Source organism: Colobus angolensis, unplaced genomic scaffold, assembly GCF_000951035.1.
Source record: "Colobus angolensis palliatus isolate OR3802 unplaced genomic scaffold, Cang.pa_1.0 Scaffold17, whole genome shotgun sequence".
In the NCBI taxonomy this organism is placed as follows: domain Eukaryota; kingdom Metazoa; phylum Chordata; class Mammalia; order Primates; family Cercopithecidae; genus Colobus; species Colobus angolensis.
In genome coordinates, this window is record NW_012114821.1 from 2,758,884 (window position 1) to 2,782,184 (window position 23,301).

Here is a 23,301-nt window from a genome sequence, read left to right on the forward strand (position 1 = left end):
CCACAGCTGGTCACTAGCTGCACTGGACCCTAGCTGCACTGGTCACTAGCCACACTGGTCACTAACCACACTGGTCACTAGCCACAGCTGGTCACCAGCCACACTGGTCACCAGCCACACTGGTCCCTAGCCACACTGGTCACTAACCACACTGGTCACTAGTCGCAGCTGGTCCCTAGCCACACTGGTCCCTAGCTGCACTGGTCACTAGCCACACTGGTCACTAGCCGCACTGGTCCCTAGCCACGCTGGTCACTAACCACACTGGTCACTAGCCACAGCTGGTCCCTAGCCACACTGGTCACTAGCTGCACTGGTCCCTAGCCGCAGCTGAGGCCCTGGAGACAAGCCATCCCCCAGGCCTGTTGGAAGTCCTGACCCACAAACTCCACGAACACCACAACCCCGTGTTCTCAGGCTGGAGGTCACGGGCTGACTTGCTGCAAGGCAGCACTAACTGGAGAAGAGGCCTTGGGCGAGAAGGGAGCAGGAGGAGGGTGGGGCTGCCTTGGAAGGTGTGAGTGCCTGGCTGGGGAGTACAGGCTTTACCTAGGCCTGGGAGCCCCCAAAGGTTTGAAGTAGAGAGGGTGATGGTCAGATCCACAACCCGACAGACCACTCTGGACTGGGAGCAAAGCAGTGAGACCTGCTAAGAGGCAGGTGCTGGGCAGGGGTGGGTCATGGGCATCTTTGGGGTGCTTGGGACAGGGGTCTGGGCAGGGGTAGGAGTTGAGGAGGCATCAGGGTGGGGGCATGAAGTCACCCTGAGGGACTGTGTGCCCAGGAAGGTAGAAGAGAGGAGGTGACACCACTTGGACCCCCTCTGTCTCCTGGGTACAGGCCACTCTTGTTTTCCAGTGCCCCTGTGCTTAGGTGAGGCCATGTGACTGGTCTCAGCTGATGGAGTGTGGGGCCATGAAGGCTGAACTTCCAGAAACTTCCCAACCTGCTCCATGCACCCCCTGCTGCCTGGGGGCTGGTGGGGTCACAGATGAGGAGCCTGGGTCCTGGTTGTGGGGTAGAGACCATCCTGCCATCACACCGACCCTGATGAGCAACACAAAACATCTATGCAGTTTAAGCTGTTGCATATCTGTGGTGTTATTGCTACGGCAGCCCTGGTCTGCCCGCCCCAACTCACACAGAAGACTGGAGACAAAAGAAAGACCTGGGGTATTTCTGGAGCCGGCAGTGAGAGGAATACAAGACTGCACATGTGAGTGTGAAAGTGCATGTGTGAGTGTGTGAGTGTACACGTGTGTGCAAGTGTGTGCATGTGACTGTGAGTGGACATGTGAGTGTGTGCATGATAGTGCATGTGTGTGTGAAAGTGCACATGTGTGTGAGTGCACATGTGAGTGTGTGTTGGCGCACGTGTGTGTGAGAGTGGATGTGTGTGTGAGTGCACTGTGTGAGCATGATGGTGCATATGTGAGCGTGTGTGAATGCACATGCGAGTGTGAAAGTGCACGTGTGAGTGTATGTGAGTGGGTATGTGAGCATGTGTGTGAGTGCACATGTGTGTGAGTGGATGCATGAGAATATGTGTGAGTGCACTGTGTGTGTGCCTTTAGGGCATGTGTGAGCCTGTGTGTGTACGTGTGTGTGTGCACACTGTGTGTGTGAGCACGTGTATGAGTGCACGTGTGTGTGAATGCACATATGTGTGTGAGTGGATGTGTGAGCATGAGTGTGAATGCACATGTGTGTGAGAGCGGGAGTGTAAGCATATGTGTGAGTGCACTGTGAGGATGTGCACGGGACTGCATGTGCCCCGGTGTACTCTGCCTCAGTATCCCAAGGAAGAGTCCCTGAGCCCTCCCGCATGCCCCACCCACCTAGCACCAGCAGAAACTTGGCTCTAACATCGTATTAGCACAGGGACCTCAGTGGCCCTGCAGGTGGCCTCAACACAGCCAGCTCCTCCAAATGCAGATTAATTTTTTTTTTCAAAAAAGGAAGATGAACGTGGGACTTGACACAGATTCCGTCACAGGTGACTTCATGGATGGGCGTCGTCGGCACCCAGACTGACATCTGGGGCTGTCCGAGGCGGTGTGATTGCTCCTGGCCACCCGATAGGTGGACTTCTCTGGCCCGGGTCCCCCACCCACAGGCAGAAGGTGGGTGCCCCCAGCTGGCCACAGCTGACACTACAGCAACCAGGAGCCTCTACATGGGGCCCAGGTGACGCGGGGGCCAGTTTCAGGCTCTTGGCTCCTGTGCCAGCCCCAGCAGAGAGGGCCCTGGAGATCGGCACAGGGCCTGGGCTTGGACTCTGGAACCCTGTCCCCCCGAAAGGGATGTGCACACCGAACCCTGCCCCACCTGAAGGCACAGAACAGCCAGAGTGCAGCAGGACTGTTAAATCCCTCCTGGAAAGCCCCAGAGGACCCTCTCACCCATCACTCTGTGGATGAGGCCCAGGGGGCAGCCTGGCCACCCACATGCCCCTGGGAGGCATCCTCAGCCTGTGAGGGGCAGAGCATGCTGGAGGGCTCCCAGTAGCTGTGACCTGTGGGTGTGAGCCAGCCATTGCCTGCTCCAGACTCCTGTGGGTTCCGGGTAAAGCTAGTCAATTCTTCAGGGCTGTGAAGGGGCCGCTGGCCTCCTCACCTCCAGTGCACCTTGCCCCAGGCTATCTTTCCTAAGGGTGGCTGTGACCTGCCACTCCAGGACTTCAGAGACCTCGGTGGCTTTCTTTTCTTCCCATGAAGCCCAAGCCCCTCCCCACTCATGAGGCCTGTCCTGGTCTACCTGGCTGCTGGCCCCCCGACTCGTCCCCAAACCCTGCTGGTCACCACCCCTGCCAGGCTCTCTCTTGTCCTCTTACTCCTTGTTCTGCTGAGTCCTTTGTCCAGGAAGCCCTCTCCCTTTGGGCTGCCTGGACCACATTGCCCTAGGGAGAAAGCCTCCCTTTCCCCGAGGTGAGGGCAGCCCCTGCCTCACTGTCCCCACGCCACTCTGCATATTGACATGCTGTGACCTGGGCCCGTGGGATGGGACCTTGGTGGAGAGACCCTGGTGGGGGGATCGTCTCCTCTTGTGTCTCTCCTCAAAACCAGAGTTCCCACCATAGGTGGAGAGTGTGTCCAGAGCCTGCAAGAGTGCCCAGGAAGAGCTGGATGAAGGGAGGGAGGAGAGAGGATGGGGAGTGAGTGGCTGGGAGCTGTCAGGGAGGAGGGAGTCAGATGCTGATAGGGGAGACAATGAAGGAGGCTTGGGCCTCTGTAAAGACACAGTTGATACTTTGCAAAACAGAGACAGGGCAGCAGCATCGGCCAGTTGAGTCCAATCAGGTACTGAGGTGTCAATGCCTTTTCCCTCTTCTTATTTCCCCAACTCAGTCCCTCCCCATGTTAAAAGCCAGCGGCAGGGCAGCGCACCCCAGAGAACCAGGCTGGGATCTCCCAAAAGAACACAGGGAATTTGCATGTTCATTTGCATATTGTTTGCATTCCAGTCAAAGGTGGAATCAATCTTCAGCTCCTGGGGTCTGTTCCTGTGACCCTCCCAAGACCTGACAAATGTGTGGTTGCTGGGAGGAGGGCTGGGGAGGGGGTCACTATTGGGAATGGGCTTCACATGATGATCATAATGCGTAACATTTGCTCAGCACTTTACAATGCACACACACTTTCACATACTTCAAATTATCTCACTCTCAAACAACATTGAAAAGCAGAGAGGTTAGCGAGCATAATTTCCCTCTTAAAGGTAGGGAAACTGGGGTTCCAAAATAGCAAGCTGATGCACAAGATCACATGGCAAGCAAGTAACCTGACAAACTTTCTTCTGTTTTTCCAGACCAAACTGCCCAGTAGCCTTTGTCATTTTGCCACCTACCCTCAACTGGGCTTACACAGTCCTCTGCTCATAGCCTAGTTGGGAAGATGATGGTGGTGATGGTGATGATGGTGGTGGTGGAGGTGGCAGTAATGGCGGTGGTTGTGATGGTGGTGGTGGGGTGATGGCAGGGATGGTGGTGATGGTGATTGTGTTGGTGGGAGTGATGGTGGTGGTAGTGATGGTGATGTTAGTGGTTACAGTGAGAGTGGTGGTGGTGATGATGGTGATAGTGGTGATAGTGATGGTGATGATGGTAATGGGGTGATGATAGTGATGGTGATGGTGGTGGTGGTGTTAATGATGGTGGTGGTGGTGGTGGTGATGGTGGTGATTATAGTGATGGTAGTGGTAGTGGTGATGCTAATGGTGGTGATGGTGGAGGTGGTGGTGATGGTGATGGTTGTGGTAGTGGGGTGATGGTGGTGATTATGATAATGGTGGTGGTTGTAGTGATAATGTTGATGGTGGTAATGATGATGATGGTGTGGTAATGATAATGGTGGTGGTAGTTGTAATTGTGAAAATGGTGGTGGTGGTGGTGATGATGGTAATAGAGATGGTGGAAATGGTGATGATAGTAATGGTAGTGATGATGGTGATGGAGATGGTGGTGGTGGTTGTAGTAATGGTGGTGATGGTGATAGTGGTAATTGTGATGATGGCAATGGTGATAGTGGTGGGAGGTGATGGTTGTCATAGTGATGGTGGTTGTGGTGATGGTGGCAATTGTGATAATGGTCATGGGAGTAGGGGTGATGGTGGTGGTGGTGATGGTGGTGATAATGGTGATGGTTATGGTGATGGGGTGGGGGTGATGGTGATTGTCGTAGTGATGGTGGTTGTGGTGATGGTGGCAATTGTGATGATGGTGATGGTAGTGGTGGTGCTGATGATGGTGATAATTGTGGTGATGATGATGATAGTGGTAATAGTGATGGTGGAAATGGTGGTGATAGTAATGGTAGTGATGATGGTAATGGTGATAATGGTGGTGGTGTTAATGATGGTGATGGTGGTGGTGGTGGTGGTGACAGTGATGATTATAGTGATGGCAGTGGTAGTGGTGATGCTAATGGTGGTGATGGTGGAGGTGGAGGTGGTGGTGATGGTGATGGTTGTGGTAATGGGGTGATGGTGGTGATTATGATAATGGTGGTAGTTGTAGCGATGATGCTGCTGGTGGTAATGGTGGTGATGGTGGTGGTAGTGATGATGGTGATAATGGTGGTGGTGGTGATGATAGTGATAGTGGTAACAGTGATGGTGGAAATGGTGATAGTAATGGTAGTGATGATGGTGATGGTGATGGTGGTGGTGGTAGTAATGGTGGTGATGGTGATAGTGGCAATTGTGATGATGGTGATGGTGGTGGGTGGTGATGGTGGTTGTGGTGATGGTGGCTGTGGTGCTGGTGGCAATTGTAATTATGGTAATGGGAGTGGGGGGTGATGGGAGTGGTGGTAGTGATGGTGGTGATAATGGTTGTGGTTATGGTGATGGTGATGGTAGTCCTGGTCATGATGATGGTCATCCTGGAGGTGATGATGGTTATGGTGATGCTAATGGTGGTGGTAGTGTTCATGGTGGTGGTGGTTGTGGTGATGGTAGTGGTTGTGATTATGGTGATTATGATGATGGTGGCGATGATGGTGGTGGTGGGGTCAGTGGAGGTGATGGGGATAGTGGTGTTGATGAGGGGGTGATGGTAATGGTGGTGGTTATGGGGGGTGATGGTGAAGGTGATGGTGGTGATGGTAGTGGTATTGGGGGTGAAGGTAGCGATGATGATGATGGTGGTGGTCATAGTGAAGGTGGTAATAATGGTGTTGGCACTAATGGCAAAGGTGGTGGTGGTGGTGGTGCTTCAGGGGATGGTAATGATGATAATAATTGTAATGATGTTGAAGAAAATGGACCTGTGGGGTTTGGATGACCCATGGAGCCAAGAACCAGAATCTGCGTGACTCTCTCCTAGATGTCTTTAGAGCCCGGTAACTGGCTCACTCAGTGCCCATGCCATTCTTCCTGTGGTCAATCCACCGTGTTTTTCAGTCTGAAGCTCTGGGAGGGTATGGGGGAATCCTGGCCCCTCTGAGCTCTCCCTGCATCCTATTCAGCCCCCTCTCCTAGGCAGCACCTTCTGGTGTGCAGTCTCTCTCCCAGCAGAATGCGGTGGCATGGCCTGCCGCATTTGGATTTTTGTATTTATCCAAGTCCTAGCTCAGAGCTGGGCCCAGGGCTGCTTGACTCAGCTACTATTTGATGAGTGGGTGTATGAATGGGTCTAGACATAGAGGTGATAGTCAGACAAGGTAGAGCAGCTCCTTCTACCTCAAGACTCCACCATCACACCACAGCTCTCAACCCACTCCTCCACAGCACATAACCCAGGGCTAGCCACCTCCTCCTGCTCCCCTCTGTCCTCAACTGGAGCTAGGCCCAGGAAGCTGACAGCTCTGTGGGGCCCTCAGAGGGTCTCAGCCTGAGGTGTGCATGGGTGCACAAGCATAGGTGCACATACACACAAGCACACAAAAACAGAGACTCCAAATGCAAACATATTCACATTCATATATGCACACAAACTTCCACACAAAGCCCTGGATCACATGGCCAGGCAGGGCAGATCCAGCCTGGGGAACTTGTCTCCTGATCCCACAATCCTGCTCACCCCAATGCACCTACATGGCCTCGAATGCCAGGCAAGCCTCTGCAGGGACCTCAAAGGATGTCACCTAGCTGTAGGTTGTGTACTCCCAAGGAGGGAGCTGTGGCTGCCTGGTACCTCTTCCTGAGAATCAGCCAGCTGAGTCTTTCCTGGTGGCAGGCAGAGGGTCAGAGAGGCATGGAGAGGAAAGGTGGGACCCGTGCTCCCTCCCGCGGGGCTTCCACGTGGAGAGATGAGAGCCTTGGGAACCAGCATCCTGGGATGCTTTCAGGGATTCCAAAGACAGTCCACTCCCAGCTCTACCACTGGATGGCCAAGGAGCCCATGACACTCCATCAGTCCCTCTCCACTTTAGGGCAATTTGTACCCCTGCAAGCAAGGCTTCAGGAGCTATCAGTATTTTACACCCCCATGGTGCTTAGTTACTGAGTATCTTTCTTCTTTTAAACATTTCTGTAATATTTCCACTACACTGAAGTGTATGGGGACAACATTACTGGCAGCCAGCCCGGTACCCAGCTCCAATGCCTCTTAGCGTACTGCCATATTTGCCTCCGATCTCTTCTGGTTTTAGGGGAACAAAGCCAAACGCTGCCGTCCTTTACCTGACTTTCCCTGACCCACAGGCCTCCCCCTTCTTCCTGCTGCAATGGAGCCTCTGGTTCCCAAGTCCCTTTCTTCACCTCTCCCTTCCATACACGTCTTTCAGACAGTGCACAGAGGGGCTCCCCTGTGTCCTAAACTCGTAAATGGCCCCCCAAGTCACACTCTCTTCAGTACTTTGCATTTTGTGTTCAATGCTGTGTGTGAGGTTAATTCACAGTGAGGCCTGCAGCTCTGTGCCCCCCGGCTCTTACCCATGCCTCGGTCCTTCCAACCATTCTTCTGTCCCTGAACACCATTCCCAGGATTTCAACTTCCCCAGCTGTTCCATGTATTAAGTAGGTTGTCACAGGTGAAACACAGGTTGCAGGGCCCGGCCTGTGTCTGCCAGGCTCACACGCTGTGTCTCCCTACAGCAAGCTGCACAGGAGCCTCCTTGTGTATGTGGGGCACCACTCTCCAGGGTGTCTATGGGGGAACAGAAGTGCCGGGCCGAGGCCACGTGCAGCCTGAGCTTTACCAGCGTGGATTCTCCATCAGCAGTGCATGCGTCACACGCGTTGTTTTAACCAGTCCTGCCTGGCGGTGTGGACGGGCATTTTGTTGCAGTTTTCATTTGTATTTCCTGTTGGCAGATATTCCATTGCCCAAGGAAATGGAGAGGGACAGGGACAAAGGTTGGAAAAGGGCCTGGTGGGGCCTGTAGACCCTGAGGCCCATAGGCACTGGTAGTGGCAGCAGAATGCTGAGGCAGTGCAGACGGGGCCTGGTCTGGTGCAAGTCCAGGTGCAGAGGCCATGTTAGGCGCACCAGTCAGTGCAGCTGCCATGGCCGGTGGGACAGATGGTCACGCTGAGGCCTGAGGCTTTTCTCTGTTCCCCTGCCTCCAGCCCTTAGCGCCCTGGGACTTCCTGACGTTGGAATCCCCCTTCTTACAAGCCTCGTTTCTGAATCCCTAGAGCACCTCTCTCAGCCAGGTGAACTCTGAGTAAATGAATGAATAAAGCGATGGATGGATGGATGGATGGATGGACAGATGGGTGGATGGATGAATGGATGGATGGATGGATAGATGGGTGTATGTATGTATGTATGGATGTATGGATAGATAGATGGATGGATGGATAGATGGATGGATGGATATATGGGTGGGTGGATGGATGGATGGATGGATGGATGGATGGATGGATGGATAGATGGATGGATGGATGGATAGACAGATGGGTGGATGGATGAATGGATGGAGGCATGGATAGATGGGTGTATATATGTATGTATGTATGGATGGATGGATAGATAGATGGATAGATGGATGAATGGATGGATGGATAGATGGATGGATGGATATATGGGTGGATGGATAGATGGATGGATGCATGGATGGATGGATGGATAGATGGGTGGATAGATGGATGGATAGATGGATGGATGCATGGATGGATGGAGGGATAGATGGGTGGATAGATGGGTGGGTGGATGGATGGATGGATGGATGGATGTATGGATGCATAGATAGAGGGGTGGATGGATGAATGGATGGATGGATGGATGGATGAATGCATGGATGGATGGATAGATAGATGGATGGATAGATGGGTATGTGGATTCATGGATGGATGGATGGATAGATGGATGGATGGATAGATGGGTGTATGTATGTATGTATGTATGGATAGCTGGATGGATAGATGGGTGGGTGGATGAATGGATGGATGGATAGATGGATGGATGACTGGATGAATAGACCAGTCATGAAAAGCTTCCCTTAGGAGGCAGGCAGTTAGCTAGTTTGGGGATGAGATCTTTGATGACCAGGGGACAGAGGGATGGGCTCTTGACTCCCTGTCCTCTCAGCTCTCCTTGTCCCCAAGCAGGACAGGTGACAGGCCAGGTGCAGCCTCTCACCCTTTGACCCCCGCATGTGGTGCTCTTGGTCAAGGCTCTAAGTCAGGTCCAAGGTGCTGCAGTGGGGCTGGGAGGAGTGTCCCAGTGGGAGGGATGCGGTGTCCGTGGAGGATGCATGTGGTGGCAGCAGTCCCTGGGGTGGTGCAAAGGATCTGCCTGATGACTAAGCCCAGCAAAGGGGAATCAGGAGCAAGTCAGAAATAAGCTGGTGCAGCCCAGGATCAGCACAGCATGACCTGCGAGGCAGTGAGCTCTCTGCCTCCGGCCCAGCCTCAGGCCACTCCCCTTCCCCAGGTGCTCCCCATGCACCTGAGACAGAGCCTAGAGAGAGGAAGGTGGTTGAGACCAGAATGCCTCAGGCTTTCCCTAGTGCCCTATCTGAGGCCTGGCTCCTGGGAACATTCACCCCATCTATCTCCCCACACAGCCCACTGACAGGACAGGGGGGGCTGGGAAGCCTTGTGGCCCACGACGTGACTCAGACGGAGATGCCTGCCTGTGACTGCAGAACACTGCCTGCCAGATTAAATTAGGCGCCTCAACATTAAAAATACATATTTATTTTAACTGGTTGGGGTGTTTGGAAGGAGATGAAAAGGAGGGGAGATGAAAAATTACAAATGAGATAATTAAGGAAGCAGAGAGGAGTGCGCGCCGAAATGGGAGCGAGGAGGTGAATTGTGAACTCCCCGCGCCGCACCAATTTAGAGGGTAGAAAAAGGAGTTAGAGGCGAAGAGGAAGAAAAGAAATAAACAGGCAACAAAAACCCAACCCGGCCAGCCTGAGCCATTTGCATTAGTGTTCATTTAGGAAATTAGCAGAGGGGAAACGCTGGGAAGCGAAGTGGGCCCCGGCCTTGGGGACTGCAGAGCCCACTCAACCCTGGGTGGCTGGGATGGGCCTGTAGGACCCAGAAGGTGGCCGAGGGAGCCTCACCAGGCTCTGGTACGGGTCCTGGCCCCTCACAGGTGCAAGCCTGGCCCGGTGACTGTGGACATTGTGGGAGGGCAAGGCCTCTAATATGCAGGGGTGGGACTGCTGACCCGGAAGGTGGTGCTGGGCGTGTCTGATGAAGGTGCGGTTGGCAGCTAGAGAGAGACGGTGGATGGGATGATGCTGTTACCCATGGTCCCAGTTTTGAGGCTTGACGGTGACAGAAAAGGACGTCGGTGCTGGCCACGGCGGCTATGGAGGTGGAGCTAAAGCTGATGGGGGTGGCACGAGGTTTTTCAGGAGGACAGTGAAGATGCTGTGCTGATGGAGTGTGCCCAGAAAGACGGTGATGGGGCTGTCCGGAGGGGCAGCCCTGGTGCCAGTGTTGTCAGGTGACGAAAGTCACAGAGGTGCCGTGGAAAAAGGGAGCAAGGGTCTTCCCTGAGGCAGGGCAGGCTCCAATCCCAGCTCCAGCCCTGAAAAGCCCTGGGCCAGTCCCCACAGTCACGGTCACGCGCGCACAGCCAGAATATCCCACGTGGGAAGAGCCTAGGGCCTGGGGGTGGGAGGGAACGCAGGCTCTGTGCTGAGGCAGGCTGGCAGTGACGCAGGTGGAGGTGGCTGAGAGAGGACAGACGACGCAGGTAATGACGGAGGAGGAGTCCCTCCACAGGGCCAGGCTCACCATGGGCCTGGGCAGAAGGCGCTGCTGGATCTAGCCCCTGCCATGGGTGAGTCCATGTCTCAGAGCCCAGATCCTTGGCCAGGATCTGTGGGGGCCTAGGGCATGCCACCAAGGGTAGGATGAGGATATGCTCATACACACACAGACTCTGTGTGTGTAAGGACTGAAATCTCAGCACACGCCCACGTACACGCCCTCCAGTGCCACACCCCAGCCTGCACTCCCTGCAGTGTCTGGAGTGCGTCAGGCAGGCGATGTGGGTCATGAACGGGGCCACGGCTTGTGTAACTCAATGTAACTCATCCCCCCTGGGCTGACCTCCTTAGTACCAGAAGCCATTGGCGACCCGCTGGCCCCAGATTTAGAGGGCGTAAAGAACAGCAGCTCCCCAAACCCTGAAGAGGTGGAGAAGGTTGTTTTCCCAAAAATAAAAGGAGTAAAAGACACAAGGCTGTCTCCTGCCCCTATCCCTGTCCCTGGCCTGGAGCAATGGAGCTTCAGTCTTTGGTTGGGATTCAAGGTAGGAGTGAAAAGGGGAGGCCCATCCTGCAGAGGGGGAAGGGCGTGGTGCTAGGTTGGCCTGGGGACTGGTTTAAGTCCTGCACAGCCTGGGGCATGGGGGCCCAGAGCTGGATTCCTGACCTCTGTCCCCAGCCATAGCTAAACTCAAGGCTGGTGGGGACCTCGCAAGCTCTGCCACAGATGGCCGAGGAGGGCACGGCCCTCTCTTGTGGTGTCAGCTGGTCTCCCTCAGGTCTGGCTGGACCCTGGCTCACCCCACACCCCTTGCACTTCTATCTCCACTAAGTCGTATGGAGAGTAGGGCATATTGGCGTGTGCCTGTGTGTACATTCTCATTTGTATATGTGTGTGCACCACGTGTATACATGGACGTATACATGTGTGTACACACATGTTCATGTGTACACATGAAGTGCAGCTCTGCACATGCTCCTCGTGTGTGTAGGAGCATAGAGCATGCAGACACTCTGTGTACATGTGTGCACCCACTTGTATATACAGAATGTACATGCAAGTGCACGCCATGTGTGTGTGAATAGACATGCTATGAGCATAAGTGCACGTGCACACGTACACTACACGCACACAGTGTACACACGGGTGCACAGTGCATGCGAATATGCACATGGGGTGCAGGCATATGCACTGGCATGTAAACACAGAGGTACACACAGAGCCCATGTGTCTATGTGCAAGTGTACATGCGTTTGTGCACACATGTATGTGCATGTGGTCAGAGGAGGGCAGCCCTGGGAAAGCTGGGAGGTGCAGTAACTAAATCTGAAGGGTACGTAGAGGCCATGCTGTGCCTTCCACAGTTCCAGGGAAGGTGTGAGGTGCTGCTTGAGAATTTTAAATTGGGCCAAATGGAGCCTGGCAAAGTGCCCTGGGATTGGGACCAAGGGGCTGCTAGGTTATTAGTCCAGGGGACACCAGCTCTCCTCCTGGTCTGATGACGTGTCCCCCAAGCCCTCGCCCACGGCATGGAGCACACTTTCCTCCTTTCTCTCAGTGGGGCTCCTCCTCTAGGAAGTCTGCCTGGGTGCCCCAGGCTCACAGGCCACCTGAAACACATGGCTTTCCCACTGTGTGTGTTGGGAAGTTTTCGGTGGCCTGTAACAGAAAACCCATAACAGAAAACCCAACTCAAGATGGCTGAAACCACAAAGGGAGTGGATTAGCCCAAGCAAATGGAAAACCTGATGCTGTTGTGGGTTTCGGGTGAAGTGTGATGAGGCTGCAGCTCTGCTCCTCGGATTCTCCATACTTTGCCTCTTCCCGACGTGTTGACTTGGTCTTCACGATGGCTCACTCCACGGGGCAGGATGATGTCAGCATCTCTGGCCCTCATCTGCATCCCACACGGTTCCTCCTCATCTGTGTCTTATACCTCATGGTCCAAGGTGACTGCTGGAGCTCCAGTTGTCACACCCACCTTCTGTCCATCAGGAAGAAGCACAGGAGAAGAGCGGCCTACACAGCTCCTTAAGGACACTTCCTGGAGGTTGCACACATCACTTCCTATGCATCCCGTTTGCATTTGGTCACAAATTAGGCAGGCTGGGAAGTGAAGTCTTTATTCTGGCAACTACTCACCCAGCTAAAGACCCAGGATTCTATTCCCCAGGGGCCACTGGCAGCTCATGCTACAGATGCCACCTCCTAGGAACGTTTGGACTATTAGAGGCCAGACTACCCAGCACAGGACCTGCCCTTGGTGGTCAGCATTCAGCCCATGGGTGCCTCCTGAGGCCGTGGACTCTGAGATGACCCGCACACTGTCCTACTTACAGTCAACCCACCGTCTGGCCAGGGGAGACAAACCTTGGACTCAGGGCAGGGGTGGCCACAGAGATGGACAAATGCAGAGGGAGCTGTGGGATCCCTTCTTCAGACACTCCAGGCAGGAAGGAGGCAGGGCAGGCCAGGACAGGGAAGACCTCCTGGTGGGTATGGGGCCTGTGCTCTGCAGACCACCTGACGGTGTCACTGTGACAGCAGCCCAACGTGGGCTGTCCAGATGAAAGAGTGGGTGGCCTGCTGCGGGCACAGGAGGGAGAACACAGAGGGCAGGAAGGCCCAGGGTCCTGAGGCCAGCGCCTGCCTGGTGTCCACAGGCTGGTGTCCCCAGTCTCCACAATCACCCACCTGCCCTGCCCAGCCAGCTCCCAGCAGCCCGACCCCACCCACGCTGTTGAGACCTGCCCTCATTGCCTCGCCCCAGATCCTAAGAGCCACGGGTGCTCATTCTCACTCACCGGCCATGCAGGGAGCCGAAGCGTCATTTAATTAATTAACAGGTCCTCTGCAGCAGCAGGGAGCAAGTTTTTAGCACAACCCAGTTTGACTGCTATACCGGAGCACTTGGCAGGCAGACACCTGAGTCCTGGCCTCCCGCCCCAGAGTGCCTGTGGGTGCAAAGCCAGTTCCCTCCCTAGTCACCCCCCATGCAGGGGTCTGCAGAGAACCTGAGGAGCTCCTGCATCGGTTTCAGGCTCCCGCCTGGCACCCTGGCTGTCCTCGTCTCAGGCGACGCGGATGCAGGCGGATGGTGGACAGTGTTGGTAAAGAACTGGTCTGAGGGCAGAGCTGCCCACTGGGAGGGTGACCACTGGCTTCAGGTGGTCCTGTATCCAAACTCAGCCCCTCCTGGACCCACCCCTGCCCTCTGGCTCAGCCTCTAATCGCTCATCTGTAAAGCGGGGGCCAACATCCCCACCCTGAGCATGTGCAGATAAATGAGGTGCCATTCCAGGACCTGGCAGGGGCCAGTGGAGAGTAGGTGCTCAGTAAACCCCAGATCCCATCCTTCATTTACTTTGGAGAGCTTCCGGTCTAAGGGGAGGGTGGCCCTGCTCTCAGACAACCCGACAGGGAAGACAGAGCAGAGTGAGAAGCCAGAGGCCAGGAGAAATGCTGCTGTCAGGGGTGCTCAGGGCTGGCTGCTGAGTCCGCTGGGCCCATGTCACTGTCAATGATGTCATATAATGACATCAGAGCCCCTGCCCCAAATGCTCCCCTGAGAAATGTTCCTGAAGCTTGGCCATCCCTGGGTTCCCATCCTTCTCTGGCTCTGAGGCCTTCATCTAACACAATTAAAAACATTTAATTCACATGTGGAGTTCTATGAGTTTATAATTACAATTTTTTTGTAGAGATGGGGTCTTGCTATATTGCTCAGGCTGGTCTCAAACTTCTGGCTTCAAGTGATCCTCCTGCCTCGGCCTCCCATAGTGCTGTGATCGCATGTGTGCGCCCCGTGTCCGGCCTGTGTTTATGTGTAACCGTCACCACCTTGAGGATACAGAACCGTTTCTTCCCCTGCCCTGTGCCTTCTGCTTGCAGTTGCACCTCCCCCAGCCCCTGCCCCCTGCAACTCCATTGCTGTAGATCTGCCTTCTTGTGAACGTCAGGTGCAAGGAGTGGCATGTACGTGTCCTGTGGACACTGGCTTCTCTCACTCAGTATAACACCATTGGCAACCACCGCGTTGTTACATATCCAGAAGTTCGTTTCTGTTTCTGTTCACCACTGAGCTCTATTTCGCAGTGTGGATGGAACACAACTTGTTAAGTCACTCACTTGTTGAAAGATTTGGGTACTTTCTGATTTAAGGCTATTACAAATAAAGGTGTTATGAACATTTGTGTGAATATAAGTTTTTGTGACTATGTTTTGCTTCACTTAGGTGAGTACCTCGAGTGGGATTTCTGGTCCCTGTGGCAAACGCATGTCTAACTTGCTAAGAAACTGCCAACCCATCCTCTAGAGTGACTGAGCCATTTTGCATTTCCATTGTAATGTGACTCAGTTCCAGTTGCCTTGAGTTCTTGCTAACACTTAGTAGGGTCAGTATTTTTTTTTTTTAATTTTAGCCATTTATTTATTTATTTAATTTTTTATTTGTTTGTTTGTTTGTTTGTTTGAGGCGGAGTCTTGCTCTGTCACCCAGGCTGGAGTGCAGTGGTGTGATCTCGGCTCACTGCAACCTACATCTCCTGTATTCATACAATTCTCCTGCCCCAGCCTCCTGAGTAGCTAGGACTATAGGTACACACCACCAGCTAATTTTTGTATTTTTAGTAGAGACAGGGTTTCTCCACGTTGGCCAGGCTGGTCTCGAACTCCTGACGTCAGGTGATTTGCCCACCTAGGCCTCTCAAAGTGCTGGGATTACAGGCATGAGCCACCACTCCCGTATTTTAGCCATTCCAATAGGTGTGGAATAGTATCTCCTTGTGGTTTGAATTTGTATTTCCTTAATGATGAATGATGTAGAATATCTTTCCGCGTGCTTATTTACCATCCAAATATCCCCTTTCTTGAACTTTGTTGAGGCCCTTTGCCCTTTCTTCCCCCTTAACTTTTTATTTCAAAATAATGATAGATTCACAGGAAGTTGCAAAAATAGTACAGAAAGAGAGTTCACTTAGTTTCACTTCATCTGAGAATGTCTGTATTTCGCCTTCACTCCTGAAGGCTGTTTTCACTGGGTATAGAATTCTAGGCTGCAGTTCTTTCCTTTCAGCATGAAAATTTTCCTCTGCTTCCATCTAGCCTCTGTGGTTTCTGATGAGACATCCAAAGTCATTTGGAGAATTTTTCCCTTTATAAATAATTCATTACTTTTTTCTGCTTTCAAGATTTTTTCTTTGTCTTTAGTTTTTAGCAGATTGATTTGATGTGTCTGGAAATAAATCTCTTTGGATTTATACTGCTTGGGGTTCACTGATCTTTTGATTCTGTAGGCTTGTTTTTACTAAATTTGAGAAGTTTGCTACCATTATTTCTTCAAATATTTGTTTCTGTATTATAATCTTTTCTCCTCTCCCTGTGGGCCCTGATTGCATGAATGTTAGATTTTGATATTCTTCCACAGGTCCCACAGGTCTTTCACTCTTTTTATCTCCTGTTGTTTATATTGGGTACTTTCTATTGACCCATGTTCATATTCACTAATTTCTTCTGTCATCTCCATCCTGCTATTGAGCTCGTACCACAAGCATTTTTGTTTTGGTTAGGCACTTTTCAGTTCCAATGTTTTTATTTGGTTCTTCTTTGTCTCCCTCCCCCTCTTGCTGAGCTTTACTATGTTTCCATTTATTTCAAGAGTGTTTGCCTTTACTTGTTGGATCATTTTTATAATAGCTGCTTTTAAGTCTTTGTTTGAATCCTAACAACTGTGCCATCTTGAATTGGCTTCTGTTTATTGTTTTGTTTTATGCAAAACACAAGTTGTCATTTTCCTGTCCTTCATATGCCAAGTCACTTTGGATCATATCCTGGAAAATTTGAATATTATTGTATAAGGCCTTGGATCTGGTCTAAATCCTGTGGAGACGGAGATAACTCCTGTTTTAGCAGGCAATCTCCCCAGCTTCCTGGCTGCAAGTAGTTCTTCTCCTTCTCCGTCTCTGTCTCCTCTTTCTCCCCCTCCTTCTCCTCCTCTTTCTCCTCCTCCTTCTCCTCCTCCTCCTCTTCCTCCTCCTCCTCCTCCTTCTTGAGACAGTGTCTTGCTCTGTTGCCCAGCCCAGTCTGGAGTGCAATGTTCTGATCATAGCTTACTGTAACCTGGATCTCCTGGGCTCAAACAATCTCACCTCTGCCTCCCAATTAGCTAGGACTACAGGTATGCATCACCATGCCTGGCTAATTTTTAAAAATTCTTATGGAAATCAAGTCTCACTCTGGGTTTGAGACCCAGGCTGGTCTCAAACTCTTCACTTCAACTGATTCTCCTATCTTGGCCTCCCAAACTGTTGGGATTGTGGCATGAGCCAGCACACCTGGCCCCGGCTGCAAGTTCCGACCAGTCTTTCATGGGCTGTGATTTCTATGCCAGGTCAGCGTTTAAGGCCTTTCAGGGCTCTTCAGATCTGTACTGTGGCCATTCTGTAACTTGGGCAGTGTCTACCCCACATGGTTTCTCCAAGTGTGTGGTAGGCTGTTTAGGGTCCATGCGTGCTCAGCTTAGCACTGGTCCTAGACAATCATAAACAACTTGATGGTGTCCCCTTCCCAAGCTTCCTCAGTGCCCTCCCTTACACCTCTGTTCACTGGGATTTCCTCTTGTGGTCTTCTGGCCAAAAGGAAGGTTTCCATTAGGACACTGTTTCGTGCACTCCCCATGTGTGGACCAAGTGAGACAAGGATAGAGGGAAAAAGAAAAAAATCAGGTTCACCCCATCTTCCTGAGAGCTCAGCTCCTCTGATTAGAGAGGAAGCTTCCCTCCTGGGGTCTGTAAATGCCTGGGGGCCCCCTGCTGCCCTGCCTGCAGGACATTGCACCTGGGTTGCCTGGGGCTGGGGTGTGAGATAACAGAAAGCGACAAAAGAAATGGAAATCTCTCCCACGCTCTTTCTGAGTTAGGAGCCAGAGCCGGAAGGAGCTTCCTCCATCTCCCTCTGTTGGTGCTGATGCCCACTTCCAGACTCAGGTTGCCTTGAGTCCAGGCTGGAGGACACCAGTGGGGAGAATGTAGGAGACTTACCATGGGCTTGGGACTGCTTCAGATGTAAATTTTCCTCCCCAGTTCACCCACTAGCACTGACTTTTGAGAGTCTTCAAAAGTTAAAAGTCAAAAGGCAGCTGCTGCCTGTCCAGGTTCATAGCCTCATTCTGTGGGGGAGGAAGCTGGTGTGCATGTGCTCCATCTTACCCAGAACCAGAGCCCAGGGTACTTTTACACAGACTCTTCCTCCCCACTGCCTCCACTGCCCAGGGGCTCCCACCTGTTCCCAAACAGGAGGAAAAGGAAAAAGGGGGCAGAGTTCATCCCCTCCATCCCTTTTGCATCTTTCAAACAGTGAAAAGCCACAGCTTCTCCACCTGTGGATAGTTTGAGGCTGCAGGCCATGGCAGTGCCTGCCCACCTCGCCAGGATTCCAGTTCAGGCAGGAACTGGACACAAGGGCTCTGTTTCTCCTGGGACTTCTCTTGCCTCTAGACCACTACAAACAAACCCTTTGGCTGGATTAGCCTCTGCAAGCTCCACCACCCAGAAAATCCTTTGGCTGGGATGGCGGTCAGGGCAGGGCCCAGATGTGCCCCAGTGGGGGCTCCCACCCTCTACAAGACAGAGACTCAGAGAGGCTTCCAGACCCCAAGAGCCATGGTGAGGCTACCAGGGAAGGTGAAGTGAGAATGGGCCTTCATGGAGGGGGATGGACCAAAGGGCAGGGACAGCAAAGAGTCCTGGTGACACTGAGCACATCTCTGCCTCTAGGCCTAGCTCTGGGACTCAGGCCCAGGAGCCAACAAGGTGTCTGTCCTATGGCCTCCCCAGCCTGAAGAGCCTTTTCCACCTGCTCTGCACCTGCTCTGCACACCAGAGCTCTGCACTGTCTCCTCCTGCAGCACCCCCTTCTAGCCCCAAGGCCCCTGCTGCACCTGCTATATCTGCTGCATCTGCTGCTGCGCCTGGACCTGACCCATGCCCTCCTGACCTCCCAGCCCCCAATTTCCAGGTCTCCTTGACTCCATCCCAATGTGGCTCACCTCCTTTCTCTGCTTCACAGCCCCACTCTCACCTCCCAGGTGTGGCCACGCCTCTGCCCAGCCTTGCACTCTCATCTCACAGGCACGGCCACGCCTCTGCCGAGCCTTGGCATTTTGTGCTATCCATACCCCTGCCCCGAGACGTCCCACCCCAACCCTGCAGGGAGAGCATGAGGGCTGGCAGAGGCTGTGGCCCGGAAAAGCCAGGACCTGGGCTCTGAGCAGCCTAACCCAGGGGTCTCAAGGCCTCTGAGAAGGCCTGGGCTGTCTATGGTGGGGCTCAGTCACTTTGCCCTTTCCAGCCTCAATCTCCCCCTCCATAAGAGGAGGGGAACCAGCACCACTGCATGGACTGCAAGTTTCCGAGGACTCTGCCCACTGCTGCAGTACAGGGTCACCCAACTCCCACCTCAATGCCATGGTCACTTTGCCTGAGCGGGCAGGGCAGGACACCCAGGGCCCCATGGCGGAAAGAGGTTCACTGGGGCAGCGGGGACCCTGGGGCTGAGGAGTGAGCAGGTCAGGCTGCAGGGCTTGAGAGGAGCTGGGACCTCCCCTGGTTTATGCTAACGAAGTGACACTGCGCTCCCATCCGGAGCTTCAGGGCCTGACCCTGACTGGGAGTGCATTCACGTGCCTGCGGTGGGGCAGGGGAGCCCCAGGGACTGCTGGCTCTGGCTTCTCTCCTGTGCTGTGCCATTTCTGTCATTCAGTCACTCAACAAAGTAGGAGTAGAGTCACACTCCTCCTGCATGGCAGGCACAGTGTCGGGTGAAGGGCCCGCCACAGGAGTAAATGAGACAGGGGGCCCGCCACGGTGCAGCCAACGTGTAGCACCGGCCAAGCCCAACCTGTTCTCTGTGCCTTGGCACTGTCCTGCTGCCCCCTCTGCCCTGTGCAGACCTGGCCTCCTGGGGCTCCTGCTCCACCCAGGGGAGCCGAGGCAGCTCCGACAATGGCCATGTCCCCTCCTACAGGCTTCAGCCCTCCTTTAGGGCCTCCTACAGAGCCTCAGCATGGGACCCTGGTTGGCTGATGTCCAGAGACCCCAGCACTGCTTCCTGGAGCTAGGGGAGGTGGGCTGTGATGGCTAGAAGCACCTCTCAGCACTTGGCAGCTACTCTCCAACCTTGTTGTGGCTTGCACACCCTGAGCAGTGTTCAGCTTCACAGGGCCCAGGCAGCCCTTTAGTTTCCAAGCAGGCCCTACTTCCCAGAGCTCACCACAGCCGGGCCAGATGCAGATCTCCACTCAGAGGGGAACAGAGCCCAACTCAAGTCTGTTCAAACAAAAAAGGAACTAGGACCCCGTACACTCCCTGAAACAACTAGTTGCAGGTCTGGGTGGATCCAGCAGCTTGTGGGGGCAGGGCATGGGGGTACCATCTTGCTCCCCAGCTCTCCAACAAGATCCCCCCTGCTGGTAGGCAAGCTAGTGGCACAAGGCCTTCCAGACCCATGCCCACTGATGCAATGGCCCCAGCTGAAAGTGTCAGAAAAGGCTGAGAGGCCCCAATCTTGGGAGCATCAGGAAGGGTCCACCAAATTCAAACAGAATGGGGTCCCCATGGGAAAGCAGGCTTATGCCTGGAGCAGATTCTGAGGTGGGCGTTTGCCTGATGGACATTTACTGGGGAAAGCTGGTAGGGGCAGTTCCTGTCAGGAGGCCGAGCAGGAGAATGGACTGGGCGCTGTGGTCCTGGGGCCTCGGCCAGCCCCATAGCGGCGCCTGGAGCTGAGATGCCCCTGCAGAGCTGTGCCAACCTGGGGCAAGAGGTCCAGGACAGGGTCAGCCAGTCCCGGGGTGTAGCCTGCCCTTGGGTGGGGGCAGCAAGGAAGTTCCTTCCAGTCAAAGGCCATTCCCTGAGAGGGACCCGACTAGGAGCTGGCAGCGGGTGACTCTCAGCAGTGGGAACAGGGTCTCCATGGAGGCTACTTCAAGTCCAAGGCCGGGCAGGGGACAGGCTTGGAGCAGGAAAGCAAGCACTCCTGAGTCTTCTGCTAGCCAGGGCAGCTCTCTGCCGGGGGTCCTATCGGCTGTTAGTGGCTCCGTTGCCCACCTGAAGCCTGAGGCTCATGTGGGCTTGACTTACAACAGCTGAACTCAAAGCAAAAATAGAGGACGGAACGCAGCTGGAGGAAGAGCCAGGCTCTCAGGAGGACATGAGACGGGGGAGCCCACACAAGGAGGATCACACGTCCAAACATCGGCACAGCCCTCGGCAGCGTGCAAAACCCTCACGATAGCCCTGTGACGTGGAGGCGACCCGTGCCGTGGGATGCTGGAGAGGGACAGTTAAAGCCAGGGAAGTTCCAGACGAGGGCTGAGGACAAATCCTGCCTGGGCTTTCAGGATCCTGGAAGCTCCTCCTACCTCGGGGCCCTGCTGAACCTGACTCCCGGCCTCGCAGGTGGCCTGGGGATGGGAGGCAGACGGGCCGCACTGGGGGAGACCCGGCTCCAAGCTCGGTGGGGTGCTGGTTGCTGGCGCAGGAGTGAGCACAGGGCTCCACTGACACCCAGCTGTCCAGCTGTCCTGGGCCCAGCCCCATCTGGGTCCCTGGCCCCTGCCCCCTTACCCATCCCACCCCAGGCTCTGTACCCAGCTGGGAGGCAGAGACCACGCTGCAAAGCACTGCAGTGACTCACGCGGCTCCTCCTCACTTTATTTTTATCTCCATCGAGCCCTATAAATACAGCAATGATCACCAAATACAGTCAATATTCCCAGCACCTCCCGCCCCCGGCGCTGGCCCACCGTCACCAGGGGGAGGCCAGTGAGCAGCCCATCCGCACAGCAGGGGCACCGAACGGAGGGGCGGCGGGTCCCCGACCTCCCCCAGGATAGAGCTGCATCCCCTTGCCTGGATGGTCTGGGATCCCCCTTCTTTCTTTTCAGTTCCGGTGCCAGGCACGAATAGCATATTTTCCTCTGCTGGGGACCCTGCTGTCCGTTTTCCTGTCTGAGGTGGGAGTGAGAATCCGGGTGGGTTGTGTGTGGTCGGCTGCCAGTGTCTGCTCCAGGTGGTGGGGTGGGCAGGGGATTTGCTGGTTTCAGTTGCTGCTGCCCCCAAGCGCCTGGGTCAAGGTCCTTGATAAACATTTTTGGGGTGAGTGAAGGACTGAGCGAGTGCATGGATGGTCTGAGACCACAGCTTTGCATGCCCAAAATGAGGGGCTAGGTGGGGATGATGCCACAGTGCTCATCAGAGCACCTGCTGCCCCTCACCTCCCAGCAGCCACTGGATGAGACAGGAAGGGTCCCTGTCCCCATCACAGATGGGAAGGCCTCCTCACTTCTGTCAAGGCATGGATGGAAGATGGGGCTTGGAGGCCAACCTCGCAGGGTGGACAGGAGGCACCCAGGTTGAGGTTGGGGCTTGGAAACCCAAAATTCCACACACATGGCCCCCCATCTGTGCCAAGCTTCACAGACATATTTCCACATGGTTAGTCTCAAGTGCCCGTTTCTTGGACAAGAAAGTCAGGCCCAGAGAGGTAGAGTGACTTGTTCAAGGTCACACAGCAAGAGAGAGCTGAGGTTTGAACCCAGGCTTGCTGAGATTTTCATCCATGCCCAGAGATGAAGCTCCCAGTGCCTTTAGAAGCTGAGTCTCGCCTGGGTGAGGCCAGGCCGGGGGGCAGGCCACCGCCCAGCCACTCAGACAGGCTCAGGGCCCTCAGCTGCTGTCCCCCGCCACTGCCACTGAGGGTGCCCCCCATTAGCCCCTGCCCACTGGGTCCCCACAACCTGAAGTCCTGCCCCAGGCCCCTCTCTGTCACCGTGAGCTCCACACACACTAGGGGGAGGAAGGGAGGGGTAGTCCTCCATGCCAGAGAATCGTGGGGTCACATGGAGCTGCAGAGGCACCTCCTCTCCTGAAGGCAGTCCTACCGCCCACAGCTCCAGGAGGGCCCCTCTCTGAGCACGCCAGGGCCCAGAAACACCCCCACGTCAGCCTTCTTAACAGGTCCAGCTGGAAGTTGGTTCCTCCTTGATTGAAAAGGGGGCTGCAGGTAGGCCCCTTCCTCTCCTCTGTCCATGTGAGAAAGTGTGTGCATGTGTGTGAGAACATGAGTATCTGTGTGTGAGTGTGTGCACGTGTAAACATGCACGTCTTTGCACGTGAGGGAGTGGTGCATGTGTGAGAACATGTGTGTCTGTGTGTGAGAGTGTGTGCATGTGTAAACATGCATGCCTGTGCATATGAGGGTGTGTGCATGTGAGTGAACATGTATGTCTGTGCATGTGAATGTGTGCACGTGTAAATACGCATGTCTGTGAATGTGAGGGGGTGTATGCACGTGTGTGAGAACATGCGTGTCTTGTGTGAGGGAGTGTGTGCATGTGTCAGAACTTGGTCTGTGCATTTGAGGGAGTGTGTGTATGTGTGATAATGTGCGTGTCTGTATATGTGAGGTAGTGTCTTCATGTGTGTGAGAACATGTGTATCTGTGTATGTGAGGGAGTGTGTACATGTGAAAACACGTGTGTCTGTAAATGTGAGGAAGTGTGTGTACGTGTGATATGTGCGTATAATGGAATGTGCGCCTGTGTGTGAATATGCATGTCTGTGTGTGAGGGGGTGTGTGCATGTGCGAACATGTGTGTCTGCATGTAAGGGAGTGTATGTGCAT